Here is a 17151-nt window from a genome sequence, read left to right on the forward strand (position 1 = left end):
GTTGATCACTTCAGTCAATGTAGTACTCATTTGAACATGTGTACAGATTGGTTAGGTGCTTGGTGTTGCAGTGGTTTCCACAACCAACTTGGCATAAGCTTTCTTAGAGCTTGATGGAATTAAATCTTTGCTCAAAGAGTGAGGAAATGAGGCCATCACTACTGTTGCAATATTTTTTAGGCAAGTTTCCTCAATACTTTAAATCTTAGGGAGACTTTCCTTTGTAGCTTCCTATTCCTACTTCTCATCATCAAAATTTACATATTAAGTTTCCATATATTCTTCATCATCATTTTCATCATCTGTCTTGTCATCTTCATCATCTTTATCACTAATGTGAACAAAAAAATCAATAGGTTGATGTAGTTTGTAAATATTCTTCCATGTGGTTGTAGCTGTCTTCACCACATATTCAATGTCTTTCATCAATATCATACATGTGTTAAATTTAAGAGTGACCTTTTCTTCATTTTTTTCAAGATTCCTTCACCTCATTTTCATTGAGACTCGGCATGAGCTACCTCACAGTCTATTCAATGATGTCTTTTGTAGTCTTCTTAGCATGCTCTCATCTAGGTCTGGTTGCGTGCCTAAGCTCATTAGGAATTTTTTGTACAATCTGATTAGGTGAGTACTTCCATTTTCCTAATTTTGGTATCATCATGTCCTCAATCTTCTTTTTTTCATCTACATTCTTGGTCTCATAGCTAACAGATTTAAAATTTGGCATTCCAACTCCTTCCACTTCCTTTAACCTTCCTTGAGGAGTAGGTGGAGGCCTTTTGAAAATATTATTCTCGGCATCCTCCTCACCTAGCTTCAATTTCTTTTAGGATTTGGTGCCTTTCTCATGAATACAATAGTGGATCACTTAGTAGGCTTGGTTATAATAACCTTTACCTTCCTTTCTTATAGGATCTTCTTCCTCATATTTGGATTCTGCATCTTCTACTTCATCCTCCTACATATCATTTCCTTTTCCCACTATTAGAAAGAGAGTAGAACTTGCTTGTTTCATTTTTTCTATCCTCTTTCTTCCTTTGTTAACTTCTTGAGGAAGCCTAATTTCAAGTTCTATCCTTTCCTTGTCTTCTTCATAAGTTCAAAAATATGGTGCGTTAGGATCCAGAGGCTCATTTAGTAGAACCTCAATGATATCTTTTGTATCATTAATGTTAACCTCATATTCAAGAGGCTTAACACTTGCCACCCTTGGTCTGACTACCTATATGTACACTCTATCATAGTATACCATGAAATAGACATCATCTTTGTCTTCCTCTACAAGTTTCTTTGGTATCCTATATCTATTATTAATCTTTTCTTTGAATGTATCAAAGTAGTTATCCATTACACTGTCAAAATTTCCACCCATCTCTACTATGTATTCATTAATCTGATATAGAGCATGTACATCTTTTCTCCATACAACTATTACTTTAGAAGGGAGTAATATTTATACAAAGAAAAATAAACAAGTTATGGTTTTACCAAACTTACATGGATTATTCTTGGAACCTCTGATGCTTTCCATGTTCTTATTGAATTGATTCAATAACAACTTGACAAGGTCAAATAATATATTGTTTTTCAACAACTTGAGGGCCAAATCTAATTCCTTACATTACACACTATTGGAATGACTTGAGCCGTATGTTTATTGGGAAATTACATGAATTTCAAACTTTAATTCCATGTCTGTGATTCTATTTATCTTCATTCCTTTACCATCCCACTCCGCAAGAGTTCTCTTCGCCAGTTGAGCTTGACCTAGGGTTTGCTTGAAATTGGAAGGCTATTGATTTAGTGAATCATCTTCCTTGTGATAAAAATGGGATGATCCAACCATTACTTCCCATTGTGAACTTAGCTTAGTATTCAAATCTTATCCTTTTTTCTTGAAAATCCCTTGTCATATGCGAAATATGTGTCAAGCACTTTTCTTCCAAATGTCGATGCTTGGGTTTTAGAGTGTCGTTCTCACTTAACTCATTCAATAGCTCATGCACTCCATTTGTGTCTATCTCTTGAATAGAAAAATGATAATACAAGTATATATCATGCATGAGTAATACCTAGGAAGAAATTTATGATTGTGCACCTACTAGGTTGAGTGATTCAGAAATTGTTGGACTGATCTTGAATATTGGAAGCTTACATTCTCCTCCTAGAATAAACATGTGTGATCCTTTCTTAACTTTGTTATAGGAAGAAGCCATGCTTGGTAGGTTCTTATAGCATTTTGAACAACTTCAAGAATTCTTCCAACAATAAATAGACAGATTTTTTGGAAGCACAAAAATTACTCTTTCATAAATAGTTCTCAAAATTTTATTTCTTCCTTTTAACAAATTTTTACTTTTCAATTGCCATAAATTATTTGGTATGATAACTCACTCCATGAAAGACTATCTTCCACTCGGTTTTATATGTTAATACTCAGTAGACATTTATAGCTCGACAGTATTGACATTACTCAGTAGAGTCTTCAATAAGTCAGTGTCCACACACAATACTTTAGTATAACCTGATCCTGCTCGATAGGGTCTTGCAACCCAACCTAGATCGGTAAAGATCTTTAGTTTTCACAACCACTTGGTGATCCTTGTGCATCTTGAATGATGATATGGATGTTTTCTTCTAACTGGTTGGAACTAATGATAGATATTTGCTTCATAATCTCAGTTCTAGTTATTCCTATGGGAGTTCAAGTTGAGATGCTTGAGTCACCCAACTCTTGAGTGACAATGAGTTCATGATTTGAGCTTTCATTCTTTGGAGACTTTGGCATCCATATCTACTTCACTTATTTTCTAATATCGCCAACTTTGGATTTCTTTTCATCTATAATTTGTCTAGTGTTCATATGGTTCTTATCAAGGTGTCCAAGAACTATACAAATGAAACATCTTCTAGTGGTGTCTATTTTCCTCATGTGATATTTCACACAATTTGATCCAATGTGCCCAAATTATCCATAGTAGTGGTGTCTACACCATGTGTTGTAGTCTTATCCAAATTAAGATTTTACAATTTATTCTGCTAGATTCAATATCTTAGTTTTGCATTCAGAAGATTGGTGTCCTTTTTTATTACAATTATGATATTTTCCTTCAAACTTGGGTTTCTCCTTGCATTTAGTTGTTCTATGACCCTGCTTATTGCAACACTTTCCATTGAATTTTGCTCTACCTTTATTCCAACATTTGTTTGATGTATGGCCTAACTTACCAAAATGATTGCAAGTAGGCCTTTGATTCTTTTGAGATCCTTTCTTGGATGATTCAATTTGTATGTAGCCTACTCTTGCTTTGCCTTTTTGTTTGTACTGACTTTTCTCATTTAACTAATTCATGCTTTCTTATGATTTCAACATTCTTTCACAATCTGTCATTCTCTGATCTTAGATTCATGAGTTCTTCATTTTCATTGGTGAGTTGATCAATGAAGTCTATTTGTTGAAGGGATAGATTTTGAATTTCATTGTTCCTTTCTTCTACCTCTTCTTTGGCACTGTTCTTTTCTTTCATGACTTCACATAACCTTATTGATTGGATGTGTTATTCTCTTGCTTTCTTTCTAACTTCTTCTTTAAGATTGGAATTCTTTTCTGATAGGTTTTTCATTGCTTCATCAACTTTATTTAAATTTTTTTCTAAACAAAATCTTCAATTCTTTCTTTAGTGTAGAGATTTTCATTCATTTGTACTGCAATATATTTCCTTCTTTTCCATAATTGAGGGAGTTGCTCCTTTTTTTCTTTAGTTTCCCAATAGCCAATTCAAGATCCAAATTTTCATTATCAATAGCCTTATCTAGCTTGTATACTTCCATTACCTCTGATCGTTGCTCAAGATGTTAATCTTCTTTTGTGATAACCACAATGCTCTAATACCAATTGTTGGAAATATTAGATAGGCAAGGTAACTAAGAGGGGTGGGGTGAATGAGGAACCAATAAAAATTTAATTTATTTCACTAATTAATCCTTCATATAATATTTTAATCTAATTGCATGCATGAAAGAATGAAAGCACTAAAACATTCACAACACTTTAACACAAGATATGATGACCCAAAAACCATTCAAATAGAAAGTAAAACAAGGGTGGGGATGATACCCACAAGCTTTAGTACTATAGTAGAAAGTTTGTTTGTTAAGGCTTACAATTGATCGATTCTAATGATCTGCCCTATTAGGAGCAATAAGGACTGCTAGGTCCACCTTGTGAAAGAATTTACAAAACATACAATGAAGTATGCACTGAGTAAAGAGATTTGTCAAAGACTATTAAGTCTACCCTTTTAAAGGATTTAACTGATACACCTATTATGATGAACCGGTGGTTGATCTCTGATTTTTTGATTGACATTCCCTTGAAATGTAAAGACCACCTTGATGTAATGGATAAATCTTTGTTGTTCCCTATATTTCTTGTAGAATTCTCAATTCACAATTTTTCTCTTTCTTTTCACTTCATACTTACTTATTTATATATGATACAATTCATTACATATATACCAATCCAAATCACACTTCATCAAAGTTGCTACAACATAGATTTTTATCAAGATCACAAAGTTGGCCCAATTGCTATCACTTAGATTTAGGAGAAAAACTTGATGATGTTCTAATACTTGGCAACCATTGTCAACACTTCACATCATCATGCACTCGATAGACATAGAAGCTTGGCCAATCACTTCTAAGTAGCTTGAACTCAGTCAACACTTGTGTGACTTGGTGAACACTGTAAAACTTGATATATAAACTAAATCACCTAGTTGACACTCCATTGCTCAGTCAACACTAACATTGTGAGCTTGATATAAACTGAATCACTTGGTTGGCACTCCTTGGCTCGGTCAGCAATAGATTCTCATCAATAAAACTACACGCTTGGTAGATACTAGAGATCATGGTTGACACTATGCAACTTGGTTAATACTATGAATCTCAGTTAGAAGTGTCACTAAACAACTTAGTAGATACTACTCATCATGAAGTGTATAAAGATTCTAGAACTTGGTAGCAACTATAGAACTTAGTACCAACTATATTACTTGGTAGCAACTATATTACTTAGTAGCAATTAGAGCACTTGGTTAACACTGCCAACTAAAAGATAAGCTTGGTAGCAACTTAACCAATTGACTAAGTGTGAGTCACTAATAAAAAAACTTTGACCTTAATGTCAACACATGCTCACCTTTTCCATGTTCACTCTGAAAGAAACTACATATGTGTTTTATATTCTCATTATGATGATATCTACATAATGCATAAAATGATGATTTGAACTGTGCAGCACATCAATCATACCAAACATAATGTTTATCAACATTTATGTCTCTTTCTTTGAAATAAGAAAAAATATATTTAAGAAATGTTCTACATAGTGTGTTCTTTATCATCACTTATATAAAATTGATATTCCTTTTTAATGACTAATACTTCAAGTATACTATGAACACCATTCAAATATAATTATGCATTTCTATAACAAACATGTACCATAATAGTGACCTACTTAGAAAAGAAATAATATGTTTGAATTAATTTTTGATGAACAAAGGAATAGTTCTCTACAAAATCAATGACTGATACAATTGTTCAAAGCAGGAAATTATCTCTCAAAGTTTGAAATTGTTGTGCTTGCCACTTTACAAAAAATGCATGATGAATATAAGGTTGAGTCAAATTCTTAAATCTATCCATAAACGTTACAATAGGTAACTCCTCTTCAATATATTCCAACCATCTTGTCTCTGTCCCCAACTTCGTTTCACTCTTCACATACTTGTAACTTTTTCAATTCACATTTTTTGTTACATCAATATTTTTAATTTTCAAAGGAAACAAAGCCAATTCACCAAATATTTCACATATTCCTTTGATGCAATTTAATTGACCAACTGGATCATATATTTTATCACATAAAATGGATGATATAAACTTACTTTGCCTACTAGGATGAGCAACATGAAAACCATAGGTGTCTTCTATGAATTTTTGAAATACCTGATAGTGGAGATCAAACTCAATATGATGATGACAACAACATGTTTCGAACACTTTTTTTGACCTCACAAAGTATGACTTCAATCTTTCAAACATCATTTGCCCAATTTTTACATTAGGATGTTTACCACAAAATGACACATATAACTCATGTTTTGTTGTGTCCAACCAATGTTTTCTATGATGTTCGTATTGACTAGATGCAAACCTATGCCTGATAACATCTCTACTATTTGATGAATGAAAAATGTTATCAATAAAAAACGATATGACTAAATTTTTGAATACCTCATCAATCCTATTAGAACAAGGTTCTCTACACATGATTTCCCAATTGCCTTCCATAGTACTGTCATCCAAAATTAATCTTCTCTTAACATAATCTCTCATTGTTTTCCTACTAAAACCCATTTCAGATGAAATTAAAAATATTTGTCCATTTTGGGTCATATTCTTATTTACAATAGACATCAACATCACTTTCCTTTCCATGGACTTATCTTTAGTTTGAGATTGCTTTCCTATATTTTTCAAACCTTGTTTTTAACATTTTTAAATCACATCAACTTGCATGTCAGAAAATCAAGTCTCTTTATTGATATTGTGTCTACACCTAGTAATTTCAATGCCTCTTGAAACTTATTTTGTGTAAGAATAAATGAAAGCAACTGAGCTTGTTCAAGTATTTTAATGTTATCAAATTTTGTCATTATTTCTCTTATCGTCTTATTCATTGACCTTTACTTAGACACACCTAAGAGTTGAATAGTCATTGCAAGTGTTCTCAATTCATCCAAATCCATTTTAAGTAAATGATCTAACTTTTTATAAGAAATTTCATTCTTTATAGATTGGGTAATATTTATGAGTTCCTCCATACCAATTCCTGCACTTGATCCTGACCCTTCTCTAACTTCTGTTACTTGAATTTCTATAGAGAGTGATCTTGAGCCTTTTCCAACATTCATTGTTTGAGATTCTATAGGGAAAGATTCTAACCCTTCTCCCACATGCACTTCTTCTACTTATATTGAGCCTTCTTCAAAATTTTCTTCACCTTCACCTTGTTGATTGTCAAGAACACACACACGCACACACACATATATATACATATATGTATGTATGTGTGTGTGTGTGTGTGTGTGTGTGTGTGTGTGTGTGTGTGTGTGTGTGTAGTTTATTTTGATGATAACGTGCCAAATTTTTATGAAGATTTATTTGTTCTACTTCATGAGATCTCTTCCTTTCATGATTGTTTTGTCTTCCTTTCTTGTTTCCCATCAAAAAATATTTTTAAAAAAAAATTCCTACTACCTTAAAAAATTTAGATTTACTTTATAAAATTTGACTTCGCTTTCAAACTTTTTTCCTCAATGCGTAACTAACATCATCACATGTTTACCCAAACATAAGTTTTTTTTCATATTAACATGAACACAATAAAAAAAATTCCAATCATTAGATTATTTTGGCTTGTGTGTTCACATGAATATGTGTTCACAGGAACATGATTAATATGTTCACATGAACATAGTGTTCGTGCAAACACATGATTTTATAAATTTTTTGATGTTTTCTTAGAAAAAATTAAAAAATATTGTTTTGACCATCAAAATTGAGATCAAATGATGTCCTACTATAAATCAAAAAAATATCAATTTGTGTTGATCAGAGCAAGCTTTCTAATGATTATAATTTTAATATGTATTATATTGATTAAGACTTTCAAATATGAGTTTAACTCATTATAGGTTGACTAACAATTAAATATCAACTAATTTTGACACTTTGAAAAAAATTGTAAATTAGGTCAATTTTTTTCAAAAATATTTAGGAAAAAGGTAACTGAGATAATTTTCTATTGAAAAAAATAAAATTTAATGTATGATAAATTGAGTTTAGGTTATCCTTGTCAAAATGAATATATGTTTGAATTACGATTGATGTTACTTCAAAACCTCATAAAATATACAACATTCAATCAAATTGAATAAAACCAAATGCATCATCTAGATATTGATGTTACACATTAAACATCAAAATAATTACCTCAATACCATTTCTAGAAAAAAATTAATGCTTGTCAAAATGACTAACACTCTTTTAAACTATTATTTTTTCATAGGTACCACTTTTCAGGGAGAAGAAAAATTCAAGACTTTAACAATTTTTTGATTAAAATTGAAAAACATGGTTAAAAAGTAGGAATAGAGTACTAGAAATCACTAGTTTACATCATCTTTATATTTTTCATAATTTTAGAGATTTAGTCACTTGAATGTGAAGTTTGTTTCAAAAATATTGATTTCACTGTCAAAATTGATCAAACTATGACACCCACTATTGTGGGATCACCCCATATGTATAAAGAAAAGAACGAATTTAAAAGATAGCGAAGGATGGTAATATCTAAGGATCCAAGTTTTGTAATAAATTTTGATGTTTTTGAAAAAAATTAAGGCCACAATTTTGATCAACATTCTGGAACTTAGCCAATTTTCCCATATGTTGTCATCAATGCCAAAGGGGGTTTTTGTTAGAAATATGGTTAAGTCAATTGAGTGTTTAGTTTATTTGGTGTTATCATTTATGACAATATATATTTTGGTATTTCATTGTGAGAACAGAGACACAAAATTATCTAAGTGTTAGACAATTTGCATCACCACAAAGATAGATTCTATGAGTATGGATGGCATATTAAGAGTTGACACGTGTGCATTTGATAATAGATAGTTGAAAATGTCATGGTGATGTATGTTAGTATACATATGTGTATGGACAATACATCACTAGCTACAGAGGATTTACTAGTATAGGTAATTAGAAAGGAAGAATAGAGCACAACAAAAGATTGAGTATTATAGCTTAAGGAATTATTTTGGTAATAAAATAAATACTCTACCATGATGGGACAAGATTATAGATGTTAACTGTTGGTGTTTGAAAACACTGGAGGGTTTTCAATTATCCCAATGAGAATATGACATATCTAGGGGAAACTAACTCCCATTTTCAACATGCCATTTCAGACACTGGGCCAACTATAAGGCTAGACACTTCTTCTACTTCAAGCTCTGCAAGACCTAGGCAGGTGGACCTCAGATTCAATTGATACTATACCAGTGCAAAATATATCCCTAAATATATTAAGTAGATGAAAACCCCTTATATCTCCTAAATAATTGTGTAGTAACAAAGAAGTGCAGTAGCAAATTACAACTTTATGGAATGCACAAGCTGAGTGAGGGTTAAACTGTTCTAGCTCTTCAACATAAAATGTAAAGATGATTTGAATTTGATTTTGATTTTATGTGGGTGGGGAAAGTGGATAAAAACCAGGTATAGACAACAAACTAATGATCTTGTAGTTGATCAGTGCTTGATCCATTGGGCAATTCATGAATCTCCCTCATGCATTTTGGATATCTGATACTTATTCATATATTCAAATATATGATCTATCTATTCACCTTGTAAATAGACATCAATGTTCAACTTAAATCTCATTCTTACCTGATATCCTTCTCAATAAATCTACAACCCTATTGATTTCTATGAAGCATTTACACAATTCCTTGAATTATCAGCAATAATGAAACAACATACAACCTTAAGGGACTGCAACTATGACCTAGGCTCTTTGTTCAAAGATCATAAAACATTACAAGTCACTGAGAATAGACACAAAATTTAACATGAAACTCTTATCTGCTATTCTTTGTATTGATTTCCTTGAAATAATACATGAAAATGCATGAAATTAACTCACAAATCACCTAAAACACCCCACTATACAATAACATATGTTGTCATACAAGAGAGAAAATGGTGGGAATGAGAAACTGATGGGATTGGAAGGGGGTATCATAGCAAAAGAAAAAGCTTCATGGTTTGGAACTAGCACATCCCAACTCTTTCATTCAGAATTCATCAATTTGAGGGCCAATTCTACTAAGTGTTTTCATTCCAGAGAAAAATTTCCAATATTTCCAACCCTTACAAAAGAGAAGAAGAAAGCATAAATATCAAGAGGGCAATTCTTGGATTCAATCTACAACTGACATATTTCCCCTCTAAATTCCTTCCTAAGAAGTTGAAAAAGCCTCTCTCTATAACTGTATATCTAATTCCATCATTTGGCCACTACAAGATAGAAATATCCGAGAAATTTCATGATCAAAGAATGTAACTAATTTTGGTGATAAAATGAATTCAGGTTAAAAAGTGAAAATTAGTTGAAAAGTGACTTCAAGAATGCAAGAAAACTGCTTAAGGATGATTTTCACAACATTTAGATCCTAACAAGCCTTTAAAATTGCCCTCTAACCAATTCTGATTATCAATGATCAAATCTACTCATTTCACTAAGAAGGCCCTAAATTTCACATTTCTGGCTATAACTCAAACTAGTGAGCATCTGTGCAAAAATGAACTCCATAATCGAAAAGTTCATCTTCTCAAAATTCTAGTGATATATAATATCGCACATTTTTCCTTCCAGAAACCCATTAAAACTTAGTTTGAAAAATACCCTTCTGGTATAACTACCTCATGTCTGTAACCTTTGAATTTTAAAAATGCAAAAATTAAAAATGTTCCAATGTTTGAACTTTAGAAAGAGGCCTTTTTAATTTAAAATGATTTGATGTGCACTTCTGTATTAGAAAAATAATTAAAATCACTTATTATATTCTTCAATTTTTTATTTTTTATTTTCCTTACTAGGCCCACTAGGCACCACCCGGGCTACCATGTGGCAGCCCCTAATTGGCTGCCTGGTTGTTCCTTCATCACCCAGTCATTGCCTAGTTAACACCTACCTCATCACTACTACTTAATTGCCACATGGCACTTTGTTATTGGTTAAAACTCACATCTTCCATGTCAGGGCTACCAGGACCTGTTGCCACATGTCATCACCAGCTCTACCCTCGCTATGTCACCATGTTATTGGGTGAGCAACTTCTCCTTGGCAAGATAGCGAGGACCACCGGATGTGCCATGTAGCACGATCTCCTTCTTGTGTCTATGATCTTGCCACATCATCTTTAGGAGCCATGACCTTCTTTATCGATTTTCAAGGTTTTTCGACCCAAATTTGTAATTTTCTAGCAAGTCACTATGTTACTTATTGGAAATTTTTTCCATTTTTTGATGGCGACAGTGTGACTACCAGATGTTTCCATTTTTCCTGCAATACTTCCCGGTAGTCTCAACTTGCATTCTACATCAAAATTAATTATTTGTCACCCTCCAATTGTCCTCAACATGCACATTGGTGGGGTCCTCACATTGACAAGCTTCTCAAAAAGCCACATCTCATTGGCATTATGCATCATGTGTGCAATGGTATTTGAAAAACAAAAATGCCCACTATATGGGCAATGTGGGATATTTCCCTTGACTGTGGCTTTATGCATTGCCTCTACTAGGCTATGTGGGCTTTTTTTTTTTTAACTGGCGGCATCTCTCTCTCTCTTTATTCCCTGTTGCCTTCAATTCCCTCTATTTTGGAAGGGAGGTGAGCCTTCACATTAACCTCTACCATCTTCTTGTCCTGAACAACTTTGTTCCCTTTACATTGTGCACACTTGTTTTTATCGTTGATAGTCTTTGTTTTTGTGTTTGTTATATCACACCAGGACTAGGCTTCCTAATTGAGACCCTTATACCAGAACCCTTACAACCAGAATAATGACTTGATGCACCAAATTTGGAACCCTTCCTTTTCAACTATGGTTTCCCTTTCTTGGTGGCTTCTCCCTTTGCATATGGGATCCTCCTCTATTTGGCGATGGCCCTACACCTCGGCTAGCTGCTGGTTTTGCTTTCCATGTGGCTTCATCAAATTTTACAATGAAAAAGAAGGGTCTTCTTAGACAACTTATGAAAATTTGCTAACATTGCATCTTTTTAATTTGCAGGTCCTCTTCAAAATGTGGTTATTTCTCGCAGCTTCCTACCTTCATGCTACAGGTTGCTCTTTTGCATAGCGGCTCCCTCTTTCTCATGCATGAGCTCCTTTCTACCATCTTGGAATTCTCTAGATCTTAGTTGCCCCTGTTAATCTCCAACTCCCCTACTCACATGCCTGAATCAAGGGACCAAATGAATTTTACCTTTAGATCGCTTATCATCCAATGGAGATCAATGCCATACTCATCTACAAAAGTCAACAAGTCCCACACTTCTTCTCAAACTTTCAAAATTTTATTCAAATGATCTAACTCAGTCTTGTGTAATTGAATAAAGATAGTGATAAGAGACACTACTCTAATCTTTACACATTGTCTTTCTATTCTTGGAAAATGACTTAGAACTGAAGGGGGTGCCATATTTCAAAGCTTATTTAAAAGTAGCATTCCATCCTCTACCCATTGCAAAGAGTATTGGTGGAAAAATGAGTTGATTTCTGCACTTGACGTGCCTTTCTCACAACAATTTTCCATTAGAAGCTTTTCCTTATTGAAAGACATGGGATTGCCTTCCCATAAATCAGAGGGATTTTCTTCGATTTCCAATCTTTGAAGCCATTGTATTCTTCCTATTTGTCATCTCAAGCATTGCCTTTATCCATAGTGTTGTTTACACAACATTTCAACTTCAATATTATAATCTAGACAATTCAGTCCCTATGACACTTTACTAATTTAATGGAATCAATCAAGCCCCAAAGTGGGTTTGGCTAAAAAAAATTTCATTTTTGGACAACTGAAATGCTGAATTGATCTATTGATCATTTCAAACTAATTAGAATCAAATTAGATCAATAATCTGTCATTAAAAAACTCATTTTATCCTATTTGCAACCTGTCACTTTTGTGCCAGGAGGTCTATTGACTGGCTTTAAAAACTGACACAAACACCTGACTGGGCTCTAAAATCGGACATGCTGATTTTTTGTTCCACACACTTGTACCTCGTAAAATCTCGTCTCATGAAAAATTCCCAGTCAAAATATATTCACTGTCAAAGTTGACCTCTTAGAATCACCTGCAGATAAACATGTCCGAAAACAATAAATTGGGTTCAGAATTGGCTTCGAAAACTGGGCAGATGAGTACATGGGATAATGAAAACTGAGGCATTGGTTCACTGTCATGAGGAGAGTATAAATCTATGATTTTAGCTCATGATGAATAACTAGACACAAATGGCAAGTGGTCAAAGTGAGCTACTCAGAATTACTAACTGGAAACAATGTCAGAAAAGTGTTTTTTGCAAATGGAATGAACCTGGAAAAGTGTGCAAATGGATTTGTCAAGACTTGAAAATCTGGCACACTTAAAGTATTTTTAGAGGAAAAAATAGTGGTACAATCCATTCAATATAACCTATCATGGATCTCAAGATATAACATCATGAACAAGGGTTCCAATCAATTTGCACTTGTTGGCACCAGTAAAAGGATAGAAATTACTTTTGGAATCACACTTGAAAACTAATCGAACGGATTCGTGATAATCTGAAACTTGAAACATAAGAAGTCTCTGATGTCTATAATGTAATGCAAAAAAAAGTTTCACATTTCAGTCAACTGGGTCAAAATTATAACTCGTCAAACAAGGCCTCCCAAAATTATGTGCAATGTGCATCAACATGACAAATTTAAATGACCAAATTTGGGGGATTCAAAACCTAGTCAAACGGACTTGCAATGGCTCCAAATCTAAAACATAAGTTCTCAGGTATGGACACTAGACATTCCCAAAGCGGTGAGTTACAAAATATTTTTGGGTGCAAGATATTCAGATGCAAACATAGCCTCTTGTCACTATTTGACACTTTGGTGAAATCTAACATTTGCTCAAAATAGGACTTCCCCAAATGACTCAGAATGATAGTTTATCATCATGGAACATGTGGATGGGTTAAATGGAAGGTGTTAGAAACATTATACACCTCAGGGCCTCAAAGGTACAGCCAAGTACAATCACATCAAAAGAATTTATAAGGCTCAATTTCTCAATAGTACTCAAAATTGACCATGCAATTTTGAGTGCCAACATTAACCATGTGTTAGAAGATGTTAATTTTATAGTTAGCCAAGCATGTGGAAGCATCAAGGCTGACAAGATAGAGTTTTTCTAAAAGACAAAGGTATAAGTGAAGATCATAACTTGTGAAGTTATGTGTTTGTTGTAATTGATATGTGAGCCTATGTAAAGATTGTATTTGTGATATGTGAGCCTTGTATGATGTAAAGTCTAATGTATGATCAAAAAAACTATGAAGTACAATAGTGAGATAGTATTTTATGTATCTCTATTTTCTGAAAGAAGCTTAAAATTGTATATTACATGTTTGGGAAGTGGGCTCATCCTATATGCATTGTATTTCTATCACCAACTTCTAATAGGGTTGAGGCTTTTGATAGGGCCTAGTCCTCTACCAAAGACTAAGACACTATATGTACTTAATAAAATCCTAATAGGATCAATATTCTTAACTAGATACTTTTTTTAGTGGATAATTTTGTGGTTACCATCCCCATCTAGGATCCCTTGGCTAGGGCTTCCCTAGTTAACAAAGTATGGTGTTATGAGTTATAATTGTGTATGGTTATCTTTGTTGTTCAAAATTATTGGTTTACTTTCTTATGCATGGTTTAAAGTAAGTAGAAATATTCTATTGTGGGAAAAAAATTGTAGAATTTTAATTCCCCACCCCCCTCAGTATTTTATTTTTCTAACAAGGTTGGATCCTAATAGAGCTCAATTCAATAGGGTGAAATATTGGTGACTTCTTGTTGGTGGTTCTTCCCAAATTGGGTTTCCACATTAAATCCTCATGTCTAACTTGTCTGGATGTTATTTATGATGATTTACTATAAATTTTTACATTTTATAAGTTTTTTATATTAAGCACACTTCACTGGTAATTTTTGTTACTGAAAGTTTAGTATAGAGGACGAGCTAATGGATGTTAAGATATGAAGTTGTTTAATTGTTTGTTTGTTTAATTTGCACATCTAGACCTTGGATAATTGATTCATAACCCCCCCACCCTACACCTCCCTCTCCCCTCTTAGTCATTCTAAACCTTCTAACAAGAAAATTAGTGCTTGTAGAGAAAAGTTTGAAGAAATTTTAAGATAAATATAAATATGTATAAAAAGGAGGTGCCAAGGTTGACCAAAGAAAATTTCCTTGCATGAAAATGTTTGATGAGGTTAAATCTAGTAGGAATTGGAGAAGGTGCAATATATTTAGTGTATAGTATATATGTGTAGATAACAACAATTCGTTTGATAGCTCAATAGTTGAAAGAGAAGAAAGAATAGAACTAATCTATGTTGGAGATTACATCAGCTCTAAGCTATGTCGAGTTTGATGATTTAAAAACCTACAAGACTACTAAGGAAATGTGAGATACACTACATACCATCTATGTAGGATACAAGAATGTCTAGAGAGGAAAACTAGAGAGCTTGTAAGTTTGATAAAATGAGAATGACAGAAGGTGAGAATATAGTCCATTGTTGTGGAAGAATCAAAGAGGTTGTAAATTCTATAAGAGGATATAATGGAAATATTGATGATGAAACTATAATCACTATGCTATTGAGAACTCTACTTCCTATTTATGCTATTAGACTTTCTACAATATAAGAACTAAGATGTACTCTAGGTAACGACCCAACTCTAGAATGTGTGATTGGTAGGCTTATTGCTTTTGAGATGTCAAATTTTGACAATTTCACTCCTAACTCTATTGAATCTACTTTTAAATCACAATTCATTCTTAGTAAGAAAGGAAAAGGAAAATATGTGAAAAGTGATAGTGATAATTTTGATGATGAGCTTGAAGCATTAATGGCTAGAAGACTTGTAAGAGGCAAAGTTAAATACAAAGGTAAACTTCCTATAATTTTTTTTTCATGTAACAAAGTTGTTCATATTGTTGCAAGATTTCATGATAGAGAAGACCACGATGAAAAGATGGAAATAAAGTAAAAATGAGGAAGAGATGAATGAGACAACAAGAGAAGCGAGGATTAAAAAGAAAAAGTTAAGACATATTGTTACTTTTTTGAAGAAGAAATTGATAATGAATCTAAAAGTAATGATGAAGAAGTTGTCTATGCTTCTATGAAACAAGATTTTGATGAAGATGAGAAAACTACATTAATCGTAGATGTGAATAAAAGTGATATATGGATAATTGATAGTGGTTTCTCAAACCACGTGATTGGTGATAAAATTAAATTCGATAATATTCAATCTTACAAGGGTAGTTGTGTTAAATTTAGTAATGATGTACCATGTCTTGTGAAAGGTAAAGGATCAATAAAAGTGACTAATAAAATCATGTGTGACAATATTTTTTGTGTTGAAGGGCTTAACTATAACTTATTGAGTGTTTCAAAGTTGAACAAATCAAGATACAAAGTTGAATTCCATCATAGAAAGGCCAAGATATTTGATGCCAATGCCGAATTGATTGGAAGTGGTGATCAAACAAGAGGTAACCTTTTCTACCTAGATTTAACTTATGAGAGATGTTTTTTTGTACAATATGAAGATATATGGTTATGGCACATGAGGTTATGTCATATAAATTTTGACAATCTGGTTAGCATTAGTAAGATGAAAAGAGTAAGAGGTTTGCCAAAACTAAAGAAACCTAATAATGTTATGTGTAAATAATATCACTTGGGAGAAATGACAAAGTGTACTTTCAAGAGCAAGACATATTTAAATCTGATGATATTGTGGAATTGATTCATACTAACCTATGTTGACCTATTGGCATTCAAAGCTATTCTAGAGATGAATATTTCATTCAATTTTTTTTTGACTATTCTATAATGATGTTTGTGGTGTTCCTTAAAAAAAAATTGGATGCTTTTTAGTTATTTAAGTGGCTTTTGGCTAGAGTAAAAAAGAAGATAAGAAAGAGATTGAAGTTTTTGAGATGTTATCACCTAGCCCCACCTCCCTCGCCCCCTCCCCCCCCATCAAAATGGAATAGCTGAAATGGGAAATAGATCAATCATGGACTGTGATAGACCTCTAATGATGAAGAAGATTGCATCATAGAAATATTTGAGAGAATTTGTAAGTACAATAGTTTATATGTTAAACAAAGTACAAGACAAGAAAGGTACAAATATTACACCTTTTG

Source organism: Cupressus sempervirens, chromosome 5 (assembly GCF_028749045.1).
Source record: "Cupressus sempervirens isolate cs-2001-9-10 chromosome 5, ASM2874904v1, whole genome shotgun sequence".
Taxonomy (NCBI): Eukaryota; Viridiplantae; Streptophyta; class Pinopsida; order Cupressales; family Cupressaceae; genus Cupressus; species Cupressus sempervirens.